General features: G+C 30.7%; 1 pseudogene across 1 annotated transcript; it reads right to left on the reverse strand.

Annotated features, from left to right (window-relative positions):
- Window positions 1-303: 303 nt before the first annotated feature.
- On the reverse strand, window positions 304-5,288 carry LOC132183979 (TMV resistance protein N-like; annotated as a pseudogene). The gene is made up of 6 exons (XR_015912799.1): window positions 4,748-5,288; window positions 3,483-4,587; window positions 2,340-2,612; window positions 1,814-2,253; window positions 1,024-1,489; window positions 304-940 (listed from the first exon to the last, which is right to left on the reverse strand). The product of XR_015912799.1 is annotated as a TMV resistance protein N-like (transcript).
- Window positions 5,289-12,197: the final 6,909 nt, after the last annotated feature.

Consider the following 12,197-nt stretch of genomic DNA (forward strand, 5'->3'; position numbering starts at 1 on the left):
GCAAAAAATGGAGAGAAACACTTACAAAATCCCAAACACCAATAAGGAATGCATTCAATGCATCATGGTTGGCTGAATTTAATCATTATTTAACGTAACAAATTTTCACATTGACTTAAATTTCATCGAATTAAATAGAAAAATGAAATTTAGTCAACTCTCATACATCATCATACAACTATACAACTATAATTAGGATGTGACAATGAATATTAACCATTAATTTTTTTTTTTTTTTTACAAGCTCTTGTTGATCCAAATGTTAACAAATAGCATTACTCAATCAAATAACATGTAATCTCTTCAAATCTTTTCCTCTAAAGCCACCACATTCAAGAATAAACTCAAAACAAAATTAATAAGCATTACGGGGTGCCTTAGAAAGTTGAATTACCAATTGAATTCCAAGTTGTCATTATCATCATCATTTTCAGGGTGTCCCTTAGAAAGTTGAATACCATCTGTTAAATCTACTATCAGCTTTCTCTTCATACCTATGTACCAAATGGAATCCACAACTTTTAAAGAACATTGATGCTGACCTTAGCTTAAATGTGACTTGAAGATTATCTCCCAGCTCATAAGATTCTGGAACATCATAGTGCAACCATACATGATCTGAGTGAATTTGACTGGAGATATCTTCCACAAAAGAATATATTGTTATACCATCACTGGTGACTTCAAAGATAATTTCAAAAGTACCTTCATCTTCATCTTGTCCACCCTCTATTATTTCATCTTGTACATCAGTGATATATGCTTTTGTTCCAATAACAGCAGAGAAAGCAATTTTTGTGATCTCCTCATCCAAAGGTGCATGCTCATTAATATCTATTTGACATGAATTACTTTTTAAAACCTCTTTACGATGGTTGAACCAGTCTGGAATCTTATTTCCTGAAAATATACAACTAAATTTATGGTCCTCGAGATGTCCCTGTTACACAAATATGAGTGATAAGACATACAAACCAAGGCACTCACTAATTACAAGTATATATGTGAAATAGAGGTACGTACCTCACTCAATAAACGAATTTGCAGATCATTCCCCATAGTTTCTCGTAGTTCATGGCAATTGGACAAGTCAATCCATCCAATTGTTGGTGGAAGTTCTGAAATTTCTCGAAGTTGCTTGCAATCATTCAAGGCAAGGCGCTTCAATCCAACAAATCTGTTGAACCAGGCAGGAAGGCTAACAATAGAGCTACTTGATAGATATAGATATTCCAAACTAGAAGGGCAATCATGTTGAATCAAGAAATCTGATTCTGTTTGGACATTGTTTCCAGGAAATCCCATTCCAACCCCAATAGGCTCTAGCGGGTCCCATGTATTAAACAATTGAGATCTTCTAAATTCTTCTAAAAATATTGCCAATGACACACACCCGCTAGCATTCACATATTCTACATTTGGTGGAAGTCCTAGAATTTCTCGAAGTTGCTTGCAATTTTTCAAAGTAAGGGACTTCAATCCAACAAATCTTCTTATGCATGGAGGAAGGGTAACAATATCACTACCTGATAGATCTAAAACATTTAACGCAGAGGCACAATCAACTGTTCTAAAGAAATTTGACTCCGATAGGGCACAACTACCAAGATACAACTGTCGAAGTTTCGGAAATGCTATCGAAGAAAAACCATCATTAGAATTGCTTGCATTCGTCCAAGGCAAAAATTGGAGTAATTCTACCTCTGAAGAAATTGCAGATTCCTCTACGGATACAACAGAAGGCATTGATTGTCTGTTATCCTCCACCTTTTTTAAAAACTTAACTTTTGAACAACCATCGAGAAAAAGATACTTTAAATCTTGCAATTGATAAATGCTATTCGAAAGATTTGTAAGGTTTGTGCAACCGCTCAGATATAAGTAACTAACCCCGACAAGGTTTCCAATGGATGAAGGCAATTCCTCTATATCAGTATCCCGAAAGTCAACGGAGTCTAAACATTCCATTTGACACTCAATTTCAGGGAAGGTTTTAAGCCTTGAGCAACCCGAAAGGAAAAGAAATTTGAGAGATCTCATCTTGAGGCTTCTTGGAAAACTTGTAAGATTAGAGCATTTTCTAAGACTCAAAACAACGAGCTTATCAAGGAATCCAACAGAATGATGAACTTCAACTAAATTTTTGCAACCATCAAGAGTCATTTTCTCTAAATTTGGAATCCTTGAAACATTAGGAATTTTTCTTAGGAACTTGCAATCAGTGAAATCCATATATGTCATGTTTTGGAAATTCTGACGAGAAAAAGAAGAAATAAATTAATTCGAAAGAAGTTTACAACATAACTTAAAGGAAGAAATATGAAAAACAATAATTCTACCTGGACACCCTCCAACTCCTTCAGGTGACTACGAGGCATACTTAACTCAACAAGGTTTCTTCCAGAAAAATTTGATGGAAAAGATTCTCCAGGATATTCAGGCCAATCAAGCAATCTTAACTCATTAGAAAGAAAATTAGGCTCTTGAGAAAAGCGTGCATTACGGCTTATAAATAGTCTGAGCCTTTTCATCTTCTTGAAAGCTTTGAAGCTCAAGTGTATCAAGTCTTGTTTAGGCAAATCTATTAATATGCCCTCAACTTTATTTGATCCCTAACAAAAAAAACATTTGTATAGTTAAATGTATCAGCAAAATCGTAACATGAATTTCTACATATCTTAACACTTGCTAGAACTATAATGCTTGTCTTGATAAAATTTAAATATCGTGTGTGTATATATATATATATATATATATATATATATATATATATATTTCAAAGAAAATACTGTTTATGAACATTTTTTTTCCAAGTGTACGGATGTTGATTACATGCATAAAAAATGGAGTTGTACTGTTGGCACCTGATGGATTCTCAGAGGTGGTCGCTAGACGGATCTGGATGTCGCGTGGGGGCTACTAGATGCATTTGGTAGCTCGGCAGTGGCAGCCAGGCTGCCAAATAAACACCATGGCTGCTGCCACCTTGGAGCAACACGTACGTACTTTATTTATTTATTTTTAACTTTTTATTTTATTTTGTAAAAATATTTCTCAATTTTTCCTTTTGTCAAGGTGGGATTAACCTCACATGTTCTCCTATTATGAGCTTCACTAGTTTTACGTGAATACTCAACCCTTTAAGAAAAAAATTTATTTTGTAAAATCTCAAGAGAGGTTGTGATAAATTTACTATCCCGTTATTTGAAAACAATTTTACAAATGGTTTTATGAAAAGTGAAAACACAACCAATTAAAATCTAGTGTAATTATGGTATAATTTTTATTTGTTTTTTAAATAAAATTCATTAATGTACTCATTCAATTGTCATGTGTAACATATATCTATACACATACATATATTTGCATGTAATTTTTTAGCAGTTTTTATTCCAAAAAAAAAATTCAATATTTTTCTAGTAGCTTAACTTATGAAAAAGAAACAAATGTAAATTATAAATGGTTTTTAACATAAGTCTTACCGTATTTCCTTCTAGGACATGACGAACATCTTCATGAAACCACAACCTACTACGCTTGCCAGGTTCTTTGGGTGATTCTTGTCGAACAATTTCTCTACCCACTTCTTGTAGCAAGTCATGCATAATTAATGTCTCGAAGTCCTTATCAATAGATATGAGAGACTTATCCACAAGCACTTTTATACCGTAATCTGGGAAGAAACCACACTTGTCTAGTATTTTTCTAACATAACCTACTTTTTCTCCTTTGAAAAAACATGCAATGTCAAGGAAAATATCCTTTACAGTGTCCTCCAACCCATCATAACTTATTTTAAGTATTTCTTGAATTTTTTTATTTGGAATTGTTTTATACCTATCCAATGCACTTTTCCATTCATACAAGCCTTTACCAAATAGATCTGAACCCAGCACTACTAAGGCCAGTGGAAGGCCCCCGGCATAACCTATTACATGTTCTGTGAGTTCTACAAAATCGTCGTGAGGTTTTTCACTTTTGAAGGCATTCCAACTAAAGAGTTGAAGAGCTTCATTGTAATCCAACACATTCATCCGGTATGGTAAATAAACTCCATGTGCACCAAGTAAATTTTCATCTCTTGTTGTTAGAATGATTCTACTTCCTAAGCCAAACCAATGACCTTTTCCAACTAACTTTTCTAATTGGACCGACTGATCCACATCATCAAGAACTAAAAGTACCCTTATTAGGCGAAGCCTCTTCTTTATCAAAGTAATGCCTTGATCAACATTGTCGACCATTAAACTTGAACCTCCTAGGATCTTAGAAAGGAGTTTATTTTGCAAATGGACCAGGCCCTTTTGGCCAGAAGTTTCTCTAATATTTTCAAGAAAACAACTACCTTCAAACTGAGAAGCAATTGAGTTGTAGATAGCTTTGGCAATAGTTGTCTTACCAATTCCACCAGTTCCGATGATCCCTACCATGCATGTAATGTCATTCTTTTCTATATCTAAAAGCGACTTCACATCTTGTACACGAGACTCTATTCCAACTGGATACTGGGCAACTTGAAAGTATGTCTTGTTTACTAATATCGAATTCACCCATTCAACGATTTCATAAATAAATTCAGGTTCATTCCTACCAATAGAAAAGATAACAGAACATATAATGAGTTACTTTCACATTAACAGAACAAAAATTACATATTATATAAACATGTAGGACTAGAAAGAAAAGTTAGTAGTACAAAAACTAGAATAATCTATAAGGAAGGCACAAGAGTGGTTAGAAATAGTACTTGTTCTCCAAAAGCCTCCCAGATAAATTTGTCACTTGTGTTAAGGCTGTCTTCCAATCATGTACCTTCATTTTATCATCCTTAAACCTTTCTTCAAGTACGGCGAATGCCTCTCCAACACTATTGGTTTGATTTCGTACTTCAGACGGATCAACATGGTAGAACAATGGTAGAACGTGTTGCCCTCTTGTTTTTCTACACTCAAGGATCTTTATTAGCTCATCCAAGCACCATCGAGATGATGCGTAGTTTTTAGAAAGTACAATGATTGAAATCTCCGACTCTTCAATGGTTTTGACAAGTACCGGTGAAATTTCTTCTCCACTTCTAAGCTTATCATCCATGAAGGTGTTGATTCCATTTCGACATAAAGCTGCATATAGATGAGCAGTAAAAGTTTTCCGAGTATCTTCGCCTCTAAAACTCAAGAATGCATCATAAGCCCAGCTGGAAACGGAAGAGGAAGAGGAAGAAGCTCCGTGGAATGCCATGGAAGAAGTTGCAAGACTAGTACTTAGTAGAGAAAATTGAGAAAGCGAATTGCAGAACCGCCATAGCTCCTTAAATACATAGAAAAGTCAAAGCTGCGTTGGATCGATCGTAATTAAATAATACAACTTCTTGGCACCTTCCTTACGGACCATTCCAGTGAATGGGATATATAATTGGATTAAAAAAGATGGACTTTGACCAGCTTGGAGTTTTCTGCTGCAACCTGCATACAGCAAACCCGCTATCTGGCAAGGGTTTTTGCTAAATAGAGGATTATTTTTTCTATATTAGAAGTTAATAAGATGTGGTTGTGAGCAAACCCGCTATATGGCAAGGGTGTTGCTTGCAGGTTTTCCTTTTCTCCTTTTTTGTTTTTTTTGGCTAAATAGAGGATTATTTTTTCTATATTAGAAGTTAATAAGATGTGGTTGTTACCTAGAGTGATTATCCTCCATACCTTATTCCTAGTGCTCCATATCCTATTGGGGTGTGTGGCTTAGACATTACATGTTTGGAATTGTGTTTAAGAAATAGAGTTTTTAAGTCAAAAAGTATTTTTTGGCAAAAACTTTATTTTTAAGTCTTTGCCAAAAGTGCGTTTTAGCCATTTTTTTACTTTTTGGACCTTTAAAAGCGTTTTCAATTTTTTTTCACCAAATTAGTACATTTTTATTCAAACAGACATTTTGAGTATTAAACGCACTTTTAGGCTTCTCAAAAGCAAATTCAAACAGGCCTTTAGGCCCAATCCATTCAGCCTAAATTGCGATCTAGACTGGCCAAGTGAATATCAGGTATATCATTGTGTTATAATTGGACTAAAAAAAAAAAAAAAAACCCACATTTCTCCCAGCTCCTCGGTGCTGGCCAATGCCCTCCATCCACCATCCACTACCTCTCCCTCCACTAGCACTGCTGTTTTTTGGGCTTTTTGTTGTTTTTATATATTTTCTCGTGAATTTATGTTGTTGTTGTTGTTGTTGTTTTGTGTGGGCTTTAGCTTTAGTCTCTCTGTTCTTGTGTGTTATTTTAAGGTAAAGATTTTTAATTTTGGCTCCGATCTAGCCTCTTACGGTGCAAGTTTGATTGTTGTGCTTCTTGCGAGGGCTCGAGAAGGATTAAGGGACCTTTTGTGGTTCATGTCACTTTAGGAAGGGTTGATGAATCTTTTGCGGTTCGTACTCATTTTGGAGCCCTTTGCTTTGCTTTTGATTGCAGTCCTTTGTAGCCGCTCTTATTCTCTTAATGGTCCAGGTCATTTATTTAATTCATCCACACTTGTTCGTTATCCTTTACTTGTTGCGCTAACCTCAAATTGTTTAGGGGCTTTTGTTAGGGTTGCCCACCCTTTTTATTTTCTCCTTATGTATGTACTTTCTCATTTTCTCTCTCCCATATTGAATAGGAAAAAAAAACTTAATATTATTTGTTAGATAAAAATCATTAGAACTTTACGGGCATTGCAAATTTAGTTAGCTAATAATAATGAGTAATGATAGAGATCATCTTTTTATCATCTTTTTATTTTCCTAAAGTTGATGTGGCTTTCAAAATCATCATTGGATCAAAATCCTGATTCATCTAAAATTTAATGATGATTTTAAAAATTATATTAACTTCAAGAAGATAAAAAGATGGTTCATAACATTACTATTAATATAACATATGTTTTTTTCTAGCTGATTAATAGAAATATTAAAACAATGAGCAAAGTAGAGGCCAGGGTACAGACAATTGGTCCAATCGGAGGCAAGCACAAGGGTCAAAGGCGCCGTAGCCGTTGGGACATAGAAAGAAATCAACATTTTAATGTCTCACTCTCACCCCAATTTTCCAACCTCGATGACGCCATTACCCATGGAAAAGAGATGTGAACACTTGGACTCCGGAGGTAAGGAAACGTGTTGATCTTATCCAATTCCATGAGTCACATGTCATATATATATATATATATATATATATATATATATATATATATATAAAAGGTGTTGATCTTATCCAATTCCATGAGTCACGTGTATATGTGATTTCATTAAATTCAAACCTTTAATGCATGTTAAAAAATAAAAAATAAATAAAAAAAAAAACCTTTAATGCACAATATTAAATATTATTAATGTCCATATCTAATAAAGAAATAAATAATACAAATCAAATTATTATGTATTAATACTTTTAGTCCCTTTAATATTTTAAATTCAAATTTAGAAAAGGTTAGAGAAGATTTTGTTTTGTACATATACTTTATGCATGTAATAATAGATAATTTAAAAAATAAGAATCGTTTTTTTTTTTCTAAATAATAAACTATTGAAAAACAATTTAATTAATAATAGATTATCTACAAAATAATAAGGCCTACAAAATAAAGATCTCATAATTATTTTGGATTTTTTTTTTCTCTCTCTCACGGATTTAACTTCTTCTTTTTTTTTTTTTCTTTTTTTTTCTTCTCTCTCTCTTCCGACGTCTCTCTCTCAACTCTTCAAATATAACAACCTAAAAAATCAACTTGAAGTAATTCTTCTTCTTAATCTTTCATGTGTATGTTTTTTATTTGATAAAAACTATAACTTCAAGAATTAACTTCTTCTTTTTTTTTCTCTCTCTCTCTCTCTCTCTCTCTCTCTCTCTCAACTTTTCAACAATAATAACCTTCAAACTCAATCCTGAAGTAATTCTTATTCTTAACCTTTCAAAAACACAATTTTTTTTAAAATTAATTTTTAAAATCGTATTTATTAAAACTGCAATCTCAAACGAACCCTTAATACGAATAATACTACCATCTCCAAACAATTATAATTGAGTATTAACTGTATTGTCGTTTTTTTTTTTTTTTTTCACTTTGTTCTTTGATGAAAATTGCAACTTCTGAATTTAAGATAATAACCTGAAAACTCAATCCCGAAGTAATTCTTATTCTTAAACTTTCAAAAACTCAATTTTTTAAAAAATCAATTTTTAAAATCGTACTTATTAAAACTACAATCTCAAACGAACCCTTAATAAGAATAACACAACCCTCTCCAAACAATTAAAATTGAGTATTAACTGTATTTGTAATTTTTATTTTTTTTTTCACTTTGTTCTTTGATGAAAATTGCAACTTCTAAATTAAGATAATAAATTGGTTGGATTTTTAGTGGGCCAATGAAAGATTATAGTGTGTTTATTTGACTTTTGTGCCCAAAAAAAAAAAAAAGGAATAGAAACTCTTTTGAAACACTAAAGAAATAATTAAACATTGAACCTGAGAGGATTTATCTGATCACGTTTTTGTTTTATTAGCTACTTACAAAATAAAAAGATTTTGTTTATTTTTGCACTGTATTTGATTCCATCTAGGGTTTCTATTTAATTGAAAATTTTGTTGCTTGGATTTATCTTTGTGTATCTATGTATAAATTTTTCATGACAGTAAATTTATTATTTTTATGTTTGTTTCTTTAGAAAGTTTCTTTGTATTGAAATATAATAGGTATCACACCAATAAGATTTTATGTTTTAATTCATTTGAATATTTTATTGGATTTTTTTTTTTCTCGTTTTTGTGATTTACTCGGATTTTCTAGCATTTTTTGAAAGTGTTGAAAAGATTTATTTGATTGCATTAAATATTGAGTAAAATATGTGTTTTATTTTGTATTGAAAAGAAGAGAGAAGATTTTGTCTATGGAGTGAAGATTTTATTTTGATTGTATCTCAAACATTGTAATGATGGAGCATATGGTTCCATAAGTTGATTTGTTTTAATGAGAAAGCAATGACTACTATTTCAAAAAAGAAGGAATGATATTTGTAAGATTTTGTTTATTCTTTGTTTATTTTTCTGAAATTATTAGAAATTTATTGGTTTTATCTTCATTGAAATATAATAAGTTGAAATATAATAAGTATTACATTAACAATATCAGAATTTCCTACTAATTTTCTATTAATATTTTGATAATCAGAATTTAAGTTTTCTTCTTGCTATTTTTTCTTTTCTTTTATACTTTTCATTAAGTACATGTTTGGTACACTTCAAAAAAGAAAAAATATATGTTTAGTAATGTACTAGAGTGGTGTATAACATTTAGTATGTATTTTTATTAAAAAATGCGTGATAGATTTTTGCACACACCTATTTTAACTTATAATGAAAAGTAAGATGGGATGCGTTTAAGTTTTTGAAATTAAATTATAATGAATAATCCTGCGCATTGTGTGGGTTATGTGTTAGTATCTATCTAATCATATATATATATAAAAGCCGAGTTTTGACGTAGGGAATGCTTAGAATTGCGACACGTGTCCTCCTAACTCCATCTCCCACGTGTCTCTCTCTCTCCCTCTATCTCAACTTAAATGTCTTAAACTAATTCTATGGTTTAAGACATTTAATTAATTGTGCTAACTCCCACTCTCCCATAATTTGTGTTTTAACCTTTTTTTTTTTTTTCTCTCTCTCTCCCTCTATCTCTACTTAAATGTCTTAAACTAATTCTATGGTTTAAGACAATTAATTGTGCCAACTCTCACTCTCCCATAATTTGTGTTTCAATCTTTTTTTTTTTAATTAATTGTGCTAATTATCTCCCATAATTTGTGTTTCAATCGTTTTTTGTCAACCTCTCTCTCTCCCTCCATTTCCACTTAATTGTCTTAAATCTCTCTCCCATAATTTTATATTTGAATTCTTTTTCTTTCTTTTTTTTTTTAATTAATTTTGCTAACTCTCACTCTCCCATAATCTCTTTCTCTCCCATAATTTATGTCTCCCTCTATCTCAACTTAAATGTCTTAAACTAATTCTATGGTTTAAGACATTTAATTAATTGTGCTAACTCTCACTCTCCCATAATTTGCGTTTCAATCGTTTTTTTTTTTTTTAATTAATTGTGCTAATTCTCTCCCATAATTTGTGTTTCAATCGTTTTTTGTCAATCTCTCTCTCTCTCCCTCTATTTCCACTTAATTGTCTTAAATCTCTCTCCCATAATTTTATATTTGAATTCTTTTTCTTTCTTTTTTTTTTAATTAATTTTGCTAACTCTCACTCTCCCATAATCTCTTTCTCTCTCATAATTTATGTTTCAACTATTTTTTTTTTAAATATAATTTTATGTTTGAACCTTTTCTTTTCTCTCTCTAAACTAATTATATGGTTTAAGTGTCTTAACTATTTGTGTCTCCCATAATTTTGTCTATCTCTCTCTCCCTCTATCTCCATTTAAATATCTTAAATCTTTCTCCCATAATTTTATATCTGAATTCTTTTTTTTTTTTTTTTTAAATTAATTGTGCTAACTCCCACTCTCCTATAATCTCTCTCTCTCTCTCCCATAATTTATGTTTCAACCGTTTTTTTTTTAAATATAATTTTATGTTTGAACATTTTCTTTTCTCTCTCTAAACTAATTATATGGTTTAAGTGTCTTAACTATTTCTCTCCCATAAAACAAAATCTTTCAATCAAGATTTATTGCAATCAAATAAATCATCTATCTTATTTCAATACAAATAAAACCTATATAATTATGAATATTAAAAATAAAAGGCAAAATAATATTGCTTTCAAAAGTAGAGAAAAAAAAAAAAAAAAAAAAAAAAAACCTTAAAAATATGCTTGAAAATCCGAGTAAATTACACACACACACACACACAAAATAAATAAAAAAATAATCTATGAACATTCAAATGAATTAAAACATAAGACCTTTAATTTTAGTTTAATTTATATAAATTAGAATATGGTAAAACATTGTTGGTCTGGAAAAAAAAAAAAAAAAAAAGTTAAGAAGAATAATTACCTCCAATTTGAATTTTTAGGCCAATAGATTATGTTTTTGTTAATGTTGGAGAGTGGAGAAAGAGAAAGATAGAGATGGAGAGAAAAAAGAGGAGAGATATTAATGTTGGAGAGTGGAGGTAGAAAGATGTCTTTTTTTTTTTTTTCTGAAATTAAGAGAGAGAGATGTTGAATGAGAGTGAAAGACTTGGAGAGAAAAAAGAGAAAGAGACGTGGAGAGAGAGGAAAAAAAGGAGAGAGAGAGAGAGAGAGATATGAACCGGTTCAAGAGAGAGATGTGGAATGAGAGTGCTTGGAGAGAAAAAATAAAAAAAAAAAATAAAAGAGAGAGAGAGAGAGAGGAAAAAAAGAGAGATAGAGAGAGAGAAAAAAAAATGAACGGTTCACTTTTTAAAATAATAAGTTAAAAAATCGGTTTACTCTTTAAAAAAGTTGGTCTTTCAATCAAGATTTAATGCAATCAAATAAATTATCTATCTTATTTCAATACAAATAAAACCTATATAATTCCAAATATTAAAAAAAAAAAAGCAATGCAAATAAAGATAAAAAAAACGAATAAAATGAAAATACTAATATAATTGAAAATAACTATTCTACTCTTCATTGAGAATAGTATAATTTATCATTGAGAAACAACGATTGGAAAATTTAAAAGAACTATTCTTGCAAAAAAATAAAATAAAGAAAAGAAATCATTGAGAAACAACGATTAGAAACTCTCTCTACCTCTCTCTTGTAGTCTTGTCTTTTTCCTGATTTGAGTGTGAAATTGACAGAGGAACATTGAGATATAAATAGAAAGCAAGAGAAGAGAAAAAGAAAAATAAACAGAGAGAGAAAGAAAGAATTTGGGAACCTTTTGTTTTATTCATTAAGACAATTAAATATATTACAAATAAAACTCATATATTTTAATTGTCTCATATTGAGATATAAACATAAAGGAAGAGAAGATAAAAAGAAAATTAAATAAAGACAGAGAAATAGAGAATTTGAAAACTTTTTGTTTTCTTCATTAAGACTATTCAATGCATTATGATGATGATGAATATATATATATAATAATATATCTCACATTAAGATATAAACATAAAGCAAGAGAAGATAAAAAGAAAATTAAATAAAGAGAGAGAAATAGAGAATTTGAAAACCTTTTGTATT

This window comes from Corylus avellana, chromosome 7 (assembly GCF_965113065.1).
Source record: "Corylus avellana chromosome 7, dhCorAvel1.hap1.2, whole genome shotgun sequence".
In the NCBI taxonomy this organism is placed as follows: Eukaryota; Viridiplantae; Streptophyta; class Magnoliopsida; order Fagales; family Betulaceae; genus Corylus; species Corylus avellana.